A 15,045-nucleotide genomic window follows, 5' to 3' on the forward strand; every position below is an offset into this window, starting at 1 on the left:
CCAGTGTCTTTTATTTGTATGCCACTAATTTATCTTATACACGGTGACTTTAAAAAGTAATTACGAAAAATTTAACAAGAGCCTAACATTTCTTTAATGGAACAATTTATCATTGAAACAAAAGAACGATGCAACGGCCATTTTGAACGGGACCGTGCTAATTTTGTTTTAAATTCACAAAACGCGTCCCCGGCGCAGTATTTTAATTAAAGTTGAAAGTTTTATTTGTTAATTCATTCTTTGTTCACGATTTTTGTGTTAAAAGTACCTAAGGTAAACGCAGCTATTAACGACCCATCGAAAATCTGCAGCTATTACCGACCTATAAAAGTAATTCGAAATCTTTACGTTTCCAGAACTATTCTTACTATAGGTAGGCAAAGTTACAGACGCGTTTATTCCTTGAGCATCGTATACTTTTACGTTACTGTGAGTAGCTGTGCAGAAAATAGATAAAATACGTCATTTACTACGGGGCAGCGTGGACGCAGGACATGGCGTACTGTTCCCTTGTTCCTTCAAGTAAGTACGTGGCTTTTCTACTTAAGACATTTATACAAACAAATGACGTCTATACTTTATCTTATATTACTAAATGTATTCATTTAAGTATCAACTTTTGATTTCTTACGACATTTTATTAATAAAAAGTAATTTGAAACGATAAAACTTTAAATTAAAACGGGACGGTGTTAGCTTCATCAGTTTTAGTCGTGGCAGCTATCACCGACCCATAAGTCGGCAATGGCAGCAACGTAACTTTTCGTTTTATTTTTCTTTTATGTTATTATATCACACAAACACAAGTATTTTTAAGAACCAGTTTAAATCTAAGCTATCAGTCTTTATAAAAATCTATTAGCGACTAAACTTTTTTATCTAGTTTTTACCTTTTAGCGTTGTCAATTTAACCAAAGTTATGATATTTTTCGAGGATTGATATTGAATAGTTACAGTACAAAATTATTGTTTTTGTGTTTAAAACAGTGTGCATTTGTTCATATTTTTTGTGACATTAATCAACTATAATCTAGTTTTTACTCCGAAGGTCAATTGAATTTAAATAACATTTTTTTTATGAGTCGGTAATACAATTTATGTTTATACTTATATACTTTATTACCGATCCATAAGGGTCGGCAATACCAACTATAAGAAGCTATTACCGATCGTATATAGATTAATTAATTTCTCACCTACTTTTATAACATAATAGGTACCTATGATTTTATTGTAACTTTCGTGAGACATACTAAATTAATTATTATGTTATCGGCTTACTCACGTAATGTTTTGACGATCGCCGCGTCGTGTGTCGCGTAATGCTGCTCATGAATATGAGCCTCTAGCATGGCTTGAAACTAGTCGAGTTCCTCGTCAAAACATTACGTGAGTAAGCCGATAACATAATAATTAATAATAGGTATCTATTAATCCATGCTACTTCTAGGCTAAAGCAACATAAAACATACAATTATTTTTTTTTTTTCAGAAGTATGGAGCCACAAAAGTGGCGAAAAGTATACAGTAAAACACAACTCGCCGAAGCAATCAAAGCAAATAATGAGGGTACCAGTGTATATGAGGCATCAAAAAGGTTTAATATTCCCAAAACTAGATTACGAGACAAACGGGACGCTAAGTATAAGAATGAAATTTGCGGAGTTCAGCCGGTTCTTAATTTAAGTGAAGAAAAATGAAGTACCAATTTGTTTTATTAAAAAAAACGACAATAAAAAAATACGAATAAGTATTTGCATTTTTATTTTGTTGTATTTTATTAAGATCGGTAATCACCATCTCTAGCTTATAAACATGCCATTACTGGAAAAAGGCCTCCTATCATACACGATCGGGAATAGCTGCATAAAAATCGTTAATAGCTTCACAGCCGTTTTTATGGGTCGGTAATTGCAACAATCGACTAAGTCACATTATAAATTATTTTTTACAAGATAATCCTCTATTTTAATCTATTTGATTCAGTAAATACATATTTTATACATAACACTAGCATATAAAATGAAACTATTAATCTTTAGAGGAACCAGTGTACTAAAAAAATATGGTTCATTTCAAAATTGTCTTAGGGGGGTCGTTAATACCTGCGTTTACCTTAGTACCTAGATTTTTTAAGTTGACTTTATGTTGAGTAGGATTTAGATGAAATTGGATAATGTGTACCTGATATTTAGGGGTTTTTGAGAGCCGAGTTGCTAATTGATAATCCTTGTTAAGGGTTTTTTGGTTAAGTGGTAGACTTTGAGGACTTGTAGCATTGGGCTCGATCCTTATTTCGGTGCGTCGTTGGTCGATTTGTCACAGGCGCGTCTTCTGAATTTAATTCTATTCCGGGAAAAGAATTCTTTTATTTTTTTGTTTTTGAAGTTTAGAGTTGTGTTCAGTGTATGGCAAGAGACTCGCTCGCAAGACACCTTTAGCTTAAGATTACGTATAAAGTATAGGTAAATAGTGAAAATAATAATTTTCATTGCATATAGGTGAATGATGTCGTTTAGGCGTCAAAGTACTCATTCTCATCACTGTCACTGGGCAACGTTCCCAGAAGACAGGTCGCATTGCCACGTTGAATTAGCAATGCTTGACTTGGCTTGGCAATGGCTTGCAATCTGTAACTAGTTTCCCATACATTTATATATTTATCTCACCAAAACTTTACTATTATGCTGTCATCAATGTCGGTCTTCCGTTTTACGTCCGTTCGTCGTGCATCGACAACTTTTAGCACAATATTTTGTAAATGTATGTGTGTATATTATTGTACAGACGCTAGCAGATTTTGTTCATTAAATTTTCTCTTGAAAATCTTGAGAACCCGTACTCTCGTGTGTGTTCTAAACCTAGCGAGTTCTAATGAGACTGTTTCCGAGTAAGATATAATATGTACTTTCTGAAATTATTTATTTAGACACCACTGACATGCAGTGAAAGAAAATATCGTTAGGTAACCTGGACTTATAATTTTTGAGTCATAACATAACCCGTATTCAAGCGTGGTGATTAATGCTCAGAGATTCTGCGTGTGAGAAGTTTTGCTTTGCAGTGGGCACTTATAGGTATGTTGATGATGACGATGATTAAAATAAATAAGTAGGAATTTTACAGAATGAACTAGTTTGACTTGTTGGCGTCTGTAGGTAGTAGTATAGTTTCAAATGTATATATGTGTTAATTATACCGTATAGTTTCAAAATGTATGTGTGTGTATTTATACAATGTAATCCCAGTCTTGTTGTACACGTGTAGCAAATTGTTTGGAACCGGTGAAACCACTGCTGTTTGTAGCGTTTCGTGTGAGTTGTACTTTAGGCTGAGGTTACACTAGTGTAGAGATCGAGATGATATTTTTCAGGGTAAAAATTTTCGTCATAGTACCTTACTTATCGCAAGCTTAAGTTGAAATACAAGTCCAATCCAACTAATTATACCTATTATTGCGTCTCAACCTTAAATGGTTGAGACATTTTTCAAGAAATTGTGCTCAAGTATGCAAAAAACTGCGTACATTTTCAAACTATGCAAGATACAGCGAATAGCTTAGAGCCATATTAATAAGTTACGAGATTTTTTAAATTGAAATATTCAATAACATTTTATTCAAACCCAACTATAACCTTAAAACTACTGCTCCCGTCCTACATTCACATTATCTTTAAGTATGTAGCTCGCGCTGCCGGCTAATGTAGCCTCAGCCTTATATTTATCGAACTAAAGATATCGAAAAGTTTTGAGTCTGTTCCAATTTACTTTTTAACTTTTAGTCTGAAAGTAAAACTTTGACTTCAAAGACAAATTGGGGATATTAGCTTTTCATATTCTTGCGTAATGTGGATGTCATGCGTGTGTGGATTTTTATATTATCCGTTATGAATGAGTCCGTGTATGGAAACCTAATAAAGTAAATATTCTCCAAGGTCATGATATCTTTTCAATCAAGAATGTGGTGGCAATGCTGCCTTCTGGGCACTATTCCTTTGACATCGATGCGGACTACTTTTTTGATGCTTTCTAAATAGTAAATAATTTTTAGTTTTCTTTAATTTTTAAGTAGCAGCAGTAGTTTCGGAGATTAGCGTGTTTAAATAAACAAACAAACTCTTCAGCTTTATACATAGCTGCAGTACAATTACTGCAGTGATAAAAATAGATAATATTATGCTATTTGTACCAACTGTCCTCTTAAGGATAGAACACAAGTGTAATAATTATAAAACTATCTAATATAGCATAAACAAATTCACATATTTGAGCTGTAGACACCATTTTATTCTATAGCTATCCCACCCATGGACTTATAAGTTAAGGTAACCCTAAGCGTTAACCGAAAAAAAAACAAATTACCCTGCAGCTACGTACCTAAAATTTTTCATCATAATAAAGCTATTCAAATGAGTTATATCCAAACTAAAACCACTCACTATCGGCTATAACTTTTCCTAGAAAAGCTATCGACATAAATCCATACAGCATGTTCATATAAAATAAAATATCAAAATTTTCTCTTCAAATCTGGCGATTCCGAAGCGTTTTTTTCGCCCATAATTTCGGAAAAGGCAACTTTTATGTAACAGCTTTCTTTTGTAGTATTTTTGACAAATGGGTCCGTAAACTATAGCCGCGTAATATTAATTGTATGGGGTGATGGGGGAGCAACAGATATCTGTTGCTACCGGGGTGGCTAGCGCACGGGAGCTTACCCATAAAATGGGAGAACGGAGAGGTTTTACGATCTTTTTATAGGAGGGTTTTGGAAGAGCTAAAAGTATGAGAAGTATATTTTTTTTCTAGAATATTTTTTGCTTTATTAAAATACGTAAATATGTACGTGAACGGAGTACATACGCAAAACTATGCAATTATATTGAAAGCCAATCCATTTAAAATAGAATTTGCATTGAAAACAAATGTACTTTGCATATAGATAAGAGACGAGCGCTGTTTACCAAGTAGCACACATTTTTATACCCACTTCAATATTCTCAGTATTCATAAAAAGCTGGGCTGGAGATAATTTCATTATTATAAGATGCCACATTTTGTTCATTAATTCCCAAAAGTCATAAGAAACTTTTACGTAGAGCATCGCTATGACGCAGCTGGGTAAAATGTTCTCCCCACTCTATTATTCAGACGTTGGCAAGTTATCGGGTAATTTAATTCGCATCTGGCATCCCTAGCGGTCGGGAGTCAGTGTCGGTTGAGGATCGCGTGCGGGCACCCGCGTAGCTCTACGCCGTAGCGCTACGAACACGCCGCGGCTACGAGATTTATTTTTTGTGCTACGCGCTGAATGCAGTCAATGTTCCCGTTTTACGTTGACACAATTTTTTTTTAATTTTCGTCGAGTGCAGTGAATGGTTTTTGAGGCGCTCAGTGTAAATACTCTTTAGTGGAATCCGACTTTTATAGGGATTTTATCGAGTGTAAAAGTAATTTGGGCTATGTTTTATGTATAAAATTAATTACCGCCGCACGTGCTGCAGGAAATTACTGAAGTTATTAGTATTTAAATATAATGAACTTTATGGAACCGAGTCGTATTTTATAAAATATATATTTTTAATTTATATTTAGAACACAGGATGATAAAACTGAAGCTAAACAAAAGCTTTGCGTGACGTTGAAGTATAAAGAAATTCCCCACATGCACGTTGGCTGTACTCATACTACATGTAATCAAAGCATAGCGATCCGTGATATGTACTTAAAGTCTAAGCCTACCCATGAGTACAAATATCCCTTGAAACATACAAAAGGCTTGAATCAAAGTCACGGAGATATTTGGGGGGTCCTAAATGGAGAGGTATAAAAATTCTATTGCTCAGTAGTTCCCCAAAAAGGAAATCTTCACCCTTTCTTATGGATCTCGTAAAAGACGTCTCGTTCTCATCTCATGCTGTGTGGAGAGTTATGGAACGAAATTTGTATTTTTCTGCTTCATTTTTAGATAGTTTTTTAGGTTTTCAGAAATCTCTTGAAGTGTTGCTTGTTTATGATTTAATCCGTACGTGTTGAGTATGTTATGCGGTTGCAAAAAAAAAAAAGTATTAGTAGTAGAATATAGTATACTTATTAACTATTATTCTATTTTTGTAACCCACTTCAAATAAGGAGGTTCTGATTTTGACTTGTATGTGTGTAATGTTTGTGCGGGAATATCTCGCGTTTGGCTAAACCGATTTTGATGTAGTTTTCAGCATAGTATTTTTCAGACTTAGGAGAAGATTTTAGGTATATTACCCGACTTAAAAATGGAGATTAGATTCACTTTATCTTTTGAAGGAGTTGGCTAATTTTTTTAAGGTTCTAAAAAAGTCTTTTTTTGGAAACAATTGAGGGTGAATGTTTGTTAAGTACCGCTTTTACCCAAGAACTACTGAACAGATCCGGCTGAAATTTGGCATACAAATAGATCATAGTCCAGACTAAGTCACAGGCTACTTTCTACAGCGGGAACTCGTGCGAAACCGCTGGCAGAAGCTAGTCAAGTTATAAATCAAATACCAAGAGATCCTCTTTCATGAAAATCCCTCCGGCATTAAGGTTTCTCAACTTGATTATAAGTAAAATTCAGTATGTTAGTAACTCAGTTTTAAGCCTCATAGTACTTTAAGTTAGGGATCATTTTCAACAAGTTTTGATTAAAGTAGTATCCATGTGTAGGTATTTTGGATATAAGTTTTTAATATAGTTTTGTTCTGCAGAATGATAGACGAAGAAATGGAATTTAAATTGGACACTTGCATATCATTTTTTATGTTTTTATGAAAATCTATTTTCTGACTGACCCGGCAATCTAAACAAAGAGATAAACCTTGCTAGGTTCTAACTGTCATTCATTCATTTACAACTGTGGGAGAGCCATGCTTCAGTATGAATGGGCCGGCTTATTAGAGAACTACGGCATCAAAAAAAAACTGACGTGAAACAACGCTTGCGTAACTGTCATTCACCAAGATTTTGATAAAAATAGTATCCATATTATGTCTTAGGTACTTTACTTAGTATTTTACGATAAAATTCAAATGTGTGTGGGAGTTAGTAATGTAGGCAACACACTTACCTCCCAAGGGACATAATTCGTGCAGACCGGCCAAAAGTAGCTTACGAGATGAATATTATGAAATATTTGACACATTTTTGGGATAAGCCAACCGTTTTTATCTTGACTTAGTAATATGTATAGGAAAATAATGTTTGCTTATTTTTGGTAGGTGTGCGTAGAATACGGATAGTGTGTCAATAATAGATATCTTACCCACTCGCACGAAGCACTTCGCTTCAAGCTTTCTTGTGCGAACTGCTAAGGAGTGGAATTCTCTGCCGGAGTCTGTGTTTCCTAAAGGGTTGTCTTGGGTTGTCTTCCAATGACTTGGGTGTCTTCAAGAGTGTCTGAGTGAATAGGTTGCTTATGGGATTCTGACGTGCTCCATCTTAGGCCGCATCATCGCAGGCGAGATAGTGGCCAAAATTCGACACATGACATAAAAAAATGTGTTTAGGTTTTTGTAGAAGATCTACTTGCTTGTGTCTGTCTATTATACTATTTAACGACTGACCTGTGACTGCTGAGTAAGGAGGTCTTGGGTTGATTTCCGGGTCTAGAAAAGGTTAGATTTTTTGGAAATTCTCGTAGCATAGAGTCTGAAACAGTGCCGGTGTGTGTACAGTACACCTATTATCATTACAAGAATGTCATCAAATCCAAAGCTAATGGGCTCCCACACTATAAAAAAATGTTAGGTTTCCTGCAAAATGAGCTTGTTAAGAAACCATTACTAATCACCATTACCTTATACATAAAGTAACACAATCCATAATATTTTCAACAAAAATATACTTTTTAAAAATAGCTGTCGTGATTGCGTACATACACACGTACATACATATTGTAAAATACACATCTGTACAACAATATAACAAACGAATTAGATTAAGCTGATTCTCTCGCCCCGTGCAGGTGTCGCTTCGTCTTATGAATAAGTGAGACCCGCGCTATACCGTATAAGGTGACTCGGAAAAAGACGAATTGGAATCTTGATCCGAGAATTAATTGTCTCGTTTCAGTGCATTTCGTGTTGTGACATTACTCAAACTCAAACTCAAATCATTTATTGTATTCATGTGTATACATAGATATTACATAAGTACATTACTTTCAACATGACGTTTCAACATAAATACTTCAAATATGCCAATATTTGAAGTATTTAAGACAAAATTATACACGTTTTTGAGATTGGTTTTGGTTTGTCGTAACTACATTAATTGTGATTCTTATGAGACATATTTAATTAACGGCTTTAACTAAATACATTAACATACTACATATTTAATTAATGGTTTTCTCATGTAACTGTTTGACAAGGCAACACGACTAGTTTCAAGACACGCTATAGGCACTCTACTGGACGATACGGCGAACGTTGTGCAACGCTGTTCATGTATATGAGCCCCTTTCTTTTGATTGGGTAAATCATCTTATTATTTTCGGCGACTTCGTATCGGGCATCAGCCCTACTGAGCCCCATCTGTAGTGGTCTGATAGCTCTATGAGGTGCGTGCGAAACGCGACACTCGTGTTTAGATTATGAGTCCCTAGCGTGGCTTGAAACTATTAAAAATATCTCGTCAAATAGTTAAAAGAGTAAGCAGTCAAAAATGGTATTTATTAAACACTTATTATTTCCTACATAAGAGAATATTATAAGTGTTTGTTTATAATTAAGTAAAAATGAAATGTGTCTTACTGCTAATTAAAATGTCACTTTACTATAGAAAACTTATAATTACCCAAGTATCGGTATCGGCTCGGCAAACTTCTTATCGATATTGAAGCAAACTTTGTCCAGTTTCCAAGAAAATAAGTTTTCATTAAATAAGTGAATAAACACCTGTTTTCGCATTAAATGTTGAAGTTGAGTAAGATTGAGGTGTTGAGAGTGGGAAATATTGTGTAAGGTTCTGTAGTACTTGTAAAGGATCCTTTGTTTAAGAATAGAGCTTTTCTTCGTACTTAGTACTTGATACGCGTTTATGAATCAATTTTTTTCCGATTATGTAGACATTTCGTAGAACTTTGTCTTAGCGATTTCTAACGATGCTTTTCCACCAGAGATGTGCTATGCTTTTTTTTTTTAAGCGGTGAATATCCTTCAATCTCTGTCGAGATAGAGCGTCAGACTCTTACTGACTAAAAACCACCCCGTTCCAACTTCTGCTTTTCGAGCCGGAGCCCGGTAAACCCGCTAGTAGCTAGGTAGTCCACAGCTTCAGATGGATGTGCTATGCTACGTTGTTGTGGATGCGTTTGGCTTCCACCAATCATATTCATGGGTACACATAGCTTAGCATTGGCACAAACCTAAGCTATGTTTTTATATGGAAAAATGTGTGCTATGGATGGCTTCCGTGCTATATACACAACATACTCGAGCTGCGCATCTTCCTTGCACGGCTATTTTGCGGCGGCGCATCTTCGTAGCACATCTTATATTCAATTCATCTTCATAGAATTCTCATTACTCATATCAGCTATCTACACTAAACTTATTATATTAATAATCATATTTATAGTACATCATAGTTGTCCAAATTCCAGAAACGTCATCACTGTAATTATCAGTATCTGGCAACCTCATTATAGATTATAGCCCCGGATTGCACTAATTGATACTTAACCAATTAAGCTAAACACGACTAGATTATAGGATAACACCTGTACGACACTGCGTAATCTAATTCGATGCCTAATGATCTAATCGATTCTAATAATCGAATCGATTTGGCTTAACTAGACCGATTAGTTGTTTGATAGTTATAATGTATACTGGTTTCATCGCGTCGATTGTCAATTAGTGCCATTTTGTGCCACAAACAGAATGTGTAAATGAAAATTTCGAATTGCAATTTTGACTGTTACTTAATATTGCATTGCGTTTGTCGAGTGGTCATAAGTGCGACTGACAGGTTAGGGGTCTCGGGTTCGATTTCCGGGTCAGGGAAAATGTTACTGAGCTTTTTTTGGTCTTTCGAAAACTTCTCAGTAGGTTTTGTGAAATATTATAATATAATTTTATTATAACTTTCGTGAGACATACAAAATTAATTATTACGGCTTGCTCACGTAACTAGCGCGACAATCGTCGCGTATGCTCGTATCAATACTGCTCATGAATATAAGCCTCTAGCATGGCTTGAAACTAGTCGAGTTCCTTGTCAAACAGTTAAACCGAAAACAAAATAATAATTATTATAATATTCTACTTTTACATCCAATCGAAATGTTCAAAAGAAAACATTATAATATTTTACATTAAAGCCCGTCCAACTGTTTAAAAGTCGGAACTATAATTTCAAAAGGTCACAAAGTTTTAAGACGGGGTCTACGAACCCTAAAAAGGTGTCAGCAACGTTACGTCCCGCGAATAAAATCAATTCAGTGAGACAGAGCGACTGTTCTCCGAATCTTTTGCGAAAAAAATCATATTATTCGACGTCCTATATACACGGTGTAACAAAAAGAGGGTATACATATCAAGTGCACGGTTTCTAGACAACATAACAAACGATACGGGAAGGGTTTTTTAAACTCATGTTTTCATGGAACGAAGTTATGAATTTTTCCAATACATAAAATTCCAGAAACCGAACATCAAAATTAGGTAGATACAGGTCTTAGGCGATCAGAATTACAGAAGAAATGTTTCGTAATATTAGCGAGTGACCCCTGTAGTGTTGTGATACGGTTGTATCATTTAAAATCAAAAACCATGCGACACCAAGTATTAACCTGTATTTTTCAGTGCTTCTTGATGTATATGGGTATTTTGTTACACCCTGTATAGTATATTTTATTTTATCTCTTCTGAAAACTAGACACGTAATGCTGTAATAGAGTTTCACGACACGAATTATTTCTGATGGAAGAGCGTTCTTCAAAAAAAGGTTTGGATATGTACTGGGTTTGATGTAACGCTATGATAGTTACTTTTAAAAGATTGGCAGGCTTTATATGAGACTTTTAAAATTGAAGCTTTTTATTCTCAAAGAGGAGATAACGACTGCCTCGTTGGCCGAGTGGCTGCAAGTGCAACTGCCGGGCAAGGGGTCTCGGGTTCGATTCCCGGATCGAGCGAAGTATTACTGGGCTTTTTTCGGTTTTTCGAAAATTTCTCAATGGTAGCACGGAGTCTGGAAATGTGCCCGGTATATGGCAATAGGCTCACCACCTATTACATGGGACTTATAACATAAATTGTGAAATGTGGGTGTACATTGGCAATATGTTCCATAATGTGCACCTCTGTCTACCCCTTAGGGGATTAAAGGCGTGACGTTATAAAAAAGGAGATAACCTACTTAATACTTAAATACGTGGACAGATTTCAGTGAACATTTAAAAGGCAAACTATGTATCATAACAAACCATAATGTAATATTACGAAAATGTCGGTTGAATTTCAACTAAACAACCACTAGAATTAATTAAACATTGTCCACAGAAACACGAACGGTAACACACAGGCATTTAATTATAAATATTTCTGTTATACCAACCACAAAGCATTCATGGAACTACTCCGATATATAATTGAAAATATTGAAAAGCAATTTCTGATTTACCAATAACACAACATTTTGTGTGACAACCAACCACATTGAGATATTAAATATGTATTATCGCATAAAAAATCTATTTCGTTATGAGAACTCATAATCATTAGGAAAATTCCAGCAAAAACGGTTTAGGAAATGTTCAGGGGAACGCTATAAGATAGTAATGACTGTCTGACATGCATTTACCCTATAACTATTATAGTATCAGTTGTTTTTATTTCCACTACTTCGCGTACTCCATTTCAATCTACAAAAATTGGAGTAAATTCATTACTGGAGAATGATAATATCTCCTTTTTGTACAGAGAATTCAGGTTAAACACGTGTTTTCTTTAAATGATAAATGATATTTATTTTGCAAATAGGTTACAATGTAACTCTTTTACACGTCAATCTCTTAAATAACTAGATGAGGCCGGCATTTCCTATCAGACTACTCTGAGAAGAAATGCCGAAACAAACTCAGAGGTCATAGTCTCTTTTAAAGTCCAGACAAAATCAATTAAAGATGTCGGTGAACTGTGAAAGTTGGTTCTGTAGTGGTCTTTTGAGGAAAGAACCACAACAGTTAGAGCGGACCTGTTCAGATGGCCTTTAATAACGTTGCCCCACACTAGGATTATTTCCTGTGGTGGGGTGCGTTCACAAACATACAAGTTTGTAACACAACGCAAGCGTTATTTCACGTCGGTTTACTGTGAGCCAGCCAAATCTGAAGCATGACTCTCCCACACTTAAAATTATGATGCTGATGAAACCAGTTATGTTATGTACCCCATGTAATAGAAGATGAGCCGGGAAAATACAAATAATATTATACTTACCTACTTGAAGTTGAATAAAGACAGTCCTTAATCCAACTAGATTAGAGTTCATTTTAACAAATGATCACGAGTATTATTCAATCGGAATGTCACAAGAGAAAAAACGGGTTTGTTCGCCGGCGACAAATATAGGTAATCCTGAACGAATGACCGACTTATCTCTGTTAGGGTTCCGTAAAAAAGGGTCGAAACCATTCTTATTTTTGTGTTGTTTTTATGTTACATGCGGCTTTGTATATGACTTACTTTTGGGCGTGGCTTTGCTCGTATTTTTATGAAAATCCTGGTAGCCTGATTCATGTACAGTCTTGTCTTGTTTTGTTGTTCTTTTTATGGAATAAGAGGCAAACGAGCAGACGGCTCACCTGATGATAAGCGAACAGCGCCGCCCATGGACGCAATACTAAAGAAGACACAGGTGTATTGCTGGTCTTTCAAAAAGGAATACGCTCTTTTCTTGAAGGATATATCTCAGATATGTTGTATGTTGTCACAATTAATGAACCTTTAATCAGTACCAGAAATAACCTTTTATAACTCCACCATCATAATGCATTGTGTGCCTTCATACTGACAGACACACACTTTATTTATCTATACTTCTATACTAATATTATAAAGAGGAAAGGTTTGATTTTTTGTTTGTTTGAAATGAATAGGCTCCGAAACTACTGGACCGATTTAAAAAAAACTTTCACCGTTGGCAAGCTACACTATTCCAGGGTGACATAAGCTATCCGGAGCTGCGGACTACCTAGCGGGCTTACCGGGGCTCCGGCGCAAAAAGCAGGAGTAGGAACGGGGTGGTTTCTAGTCAGTAAAAGTTTGACACTCCCTCTCGCCTCGCCCAAGGCGGGAGAAGTCATTGGATGGTTTTCCCCCTCAAAAATAAGTTACATAGGCTATATTATTTTTTAGAAACTCACTGTAAAACATTGTGTTTGTGTTCTTTTATAATAGTATTATGCCCGTGCGAAGCCGGGATGAACTGCTAGTATGTTTATATATTTAAATGTGTGACATTCGGCGCTATATTCATGATACTGTGTTGTTTAGGTTTATAGCCACGTTTATTCAGTAACGTTATATTTATGTAACCGATTTAAAAATATATTTGACTAGAAATAAAAGGTAGGCATTGTCTAATGGTGTGATTATGTTATATGTGCTTTGTTAAGCGTGTTGGATTTTCGTTTTTTACTGTGAAATTTCTTTAAATTGGGTCGACTTATATTTATTTTTGTTTATTTGAGCCGGCCAATCAGAACGCGTTCGGCGATCTGATTTTGTTTATTTTAAACGAAAACCAAATTCATACCAACGATACTGTATGGCCCACCTATTTTACACACAATCCTAAAATCCGTTCTTACGTCAAAATAGTAATGGAACGTGGATATGATATATACTAAAAACATTTTTTTTAAGCCCCGCATTAGGATTTTCTCCTGTGTCAAACATACAATTTCACATACACATGCGGGAATCGAACCCGCGACACGTTTACGGCGGTCAGATGCCCAGTCACCCCGCCAACTATGCAGACATCATAATGAGGCTTGCTAAACAGTTACTACTACTACTAAATAAGTAAGTTTAGAAAAATACATATATGAATCCTCAATAACATAATGTCTTCTTCTTGGAGTTTAACACACATTTAAAACTCGATCTTACCGAGAATTTCGGACGTCAAACAAGGTAAGAAGCGTAAAATTTGATAAGTTTGTATTGGAAAGCGATAAGCTATCAGTTTAATGCCCTGAGCCGTGATATCTGATAAGCTGAGCCGACGACTTTTTGATTGTCTCTCACTTTCCATTACTCTCTCTAGTACTTTTAGACAGTTATTGCTGTGTAAAATTATTTTTATCTATGTTAAACTTGGTCGCTTCCAACCGGCCGATCTGGAAGTTATTGGTTTGGGAGGTGGAGGGAATTCTTTCTTTCTTATGCCATTGAACATTTGATGTAAAATAGTATTGAAAGGCATTGCATATTAGTTAAGTCATGACTACTAATAAGACGTAAACATAACATATTTAATAATATTAAATTTACCATAACATATTTTATAATATTAAATATGTTATGGTAAATTTTAAGTAAACACTAAAAAAAAATTCATTATTATTTGTTGAAACAAAGAGATTCTATTTTTATATAGAAGCATTCGTTCAGATTATTAGTATGTGTATTTGAGCACCATGATGGATTAAAGAATCCCTCAGTATGTTGACTTAGTAAGTTCTATTATTATTCCGGAGCTGCGGATTACCTAACGGTTTTACTAGAACTAGGCGGAGCTCCCGACTCGATCGGCAAGAAGAGGAACAACCACCCGTTTTTAGTCAATAAGAGTCTAACACTCCCTCTCACCTCACCCAAAGCAGGAAGAGTCATGATGATTCCCCCTTAAAAAAAGTGTCAATAGAAACAGAAGACTCAATTTAGTTTTCACGAGATGGGAAATGAACACACACACTAGTCTCAAGTCAAAAGAGATATAAAATGGAAAGTATAACGCAAACATAGCAACGTTTTGATAGACAGTTTCGTTTAACTTTGAAGTGCAGTTTCA

The 15,045-nt window shown here is 35.3% G+C and overlaps 1 protein-coding gene and 1 long non-coding RNA gene across 2 annotated transcripts in view; both read left to right on the forward strand.

Annotated features, from left to right (window-relative positions):
• The first annotated feature begins 275 nt into the window (after positions 1-275).
• Positions 276-1,751, forward strand: LOC126913092 (uncharacterized). The gene is made up of 2 exons (XR_007707674.1): positions 276-522; positions 1,493-1,751. It is a non-coding gene; the product is annotated as an uncharacterized LOC126913092 (long non-coding RNA).
• A 3,453-nt stretch (positions 1,752-5,204) lies between these two features.
• The window catches only part of LOC118272847 (GTP-binding protein Rhes), a 76,247-nt gene continuing 66,406 nt past the window's right edge, over positions 5,205-15,045 (forward strand). Inside the window, exon 1 of the mRNA XM_050707967.1 lies at positions 5,205-5,450. The gene's annotated coding sequence lies outside the window, so the exon portion shown is untranslated. The remainder of the gene's footprint in view (positions 5,451-15,045) is intronic.

The sequence above is a fragment of the Spodoptera frugiperda genome, chromosome 4 (genome assembly GCF_023101765.2).
Source record: "Spodoptera frugiperda isolate SF20-4 chromosome 4, AGI-APGP_CSIRO_Sfru_2.0, whole genome shotgun sequence".
Classification (NCBI taxonomy): domain Eukaryota; kingdom Metazoa; phylum Arthropoda; class Insecta; order Lepidoptera; family Noctuidae; genus Spodoptera; species Spodoptera frugiperda.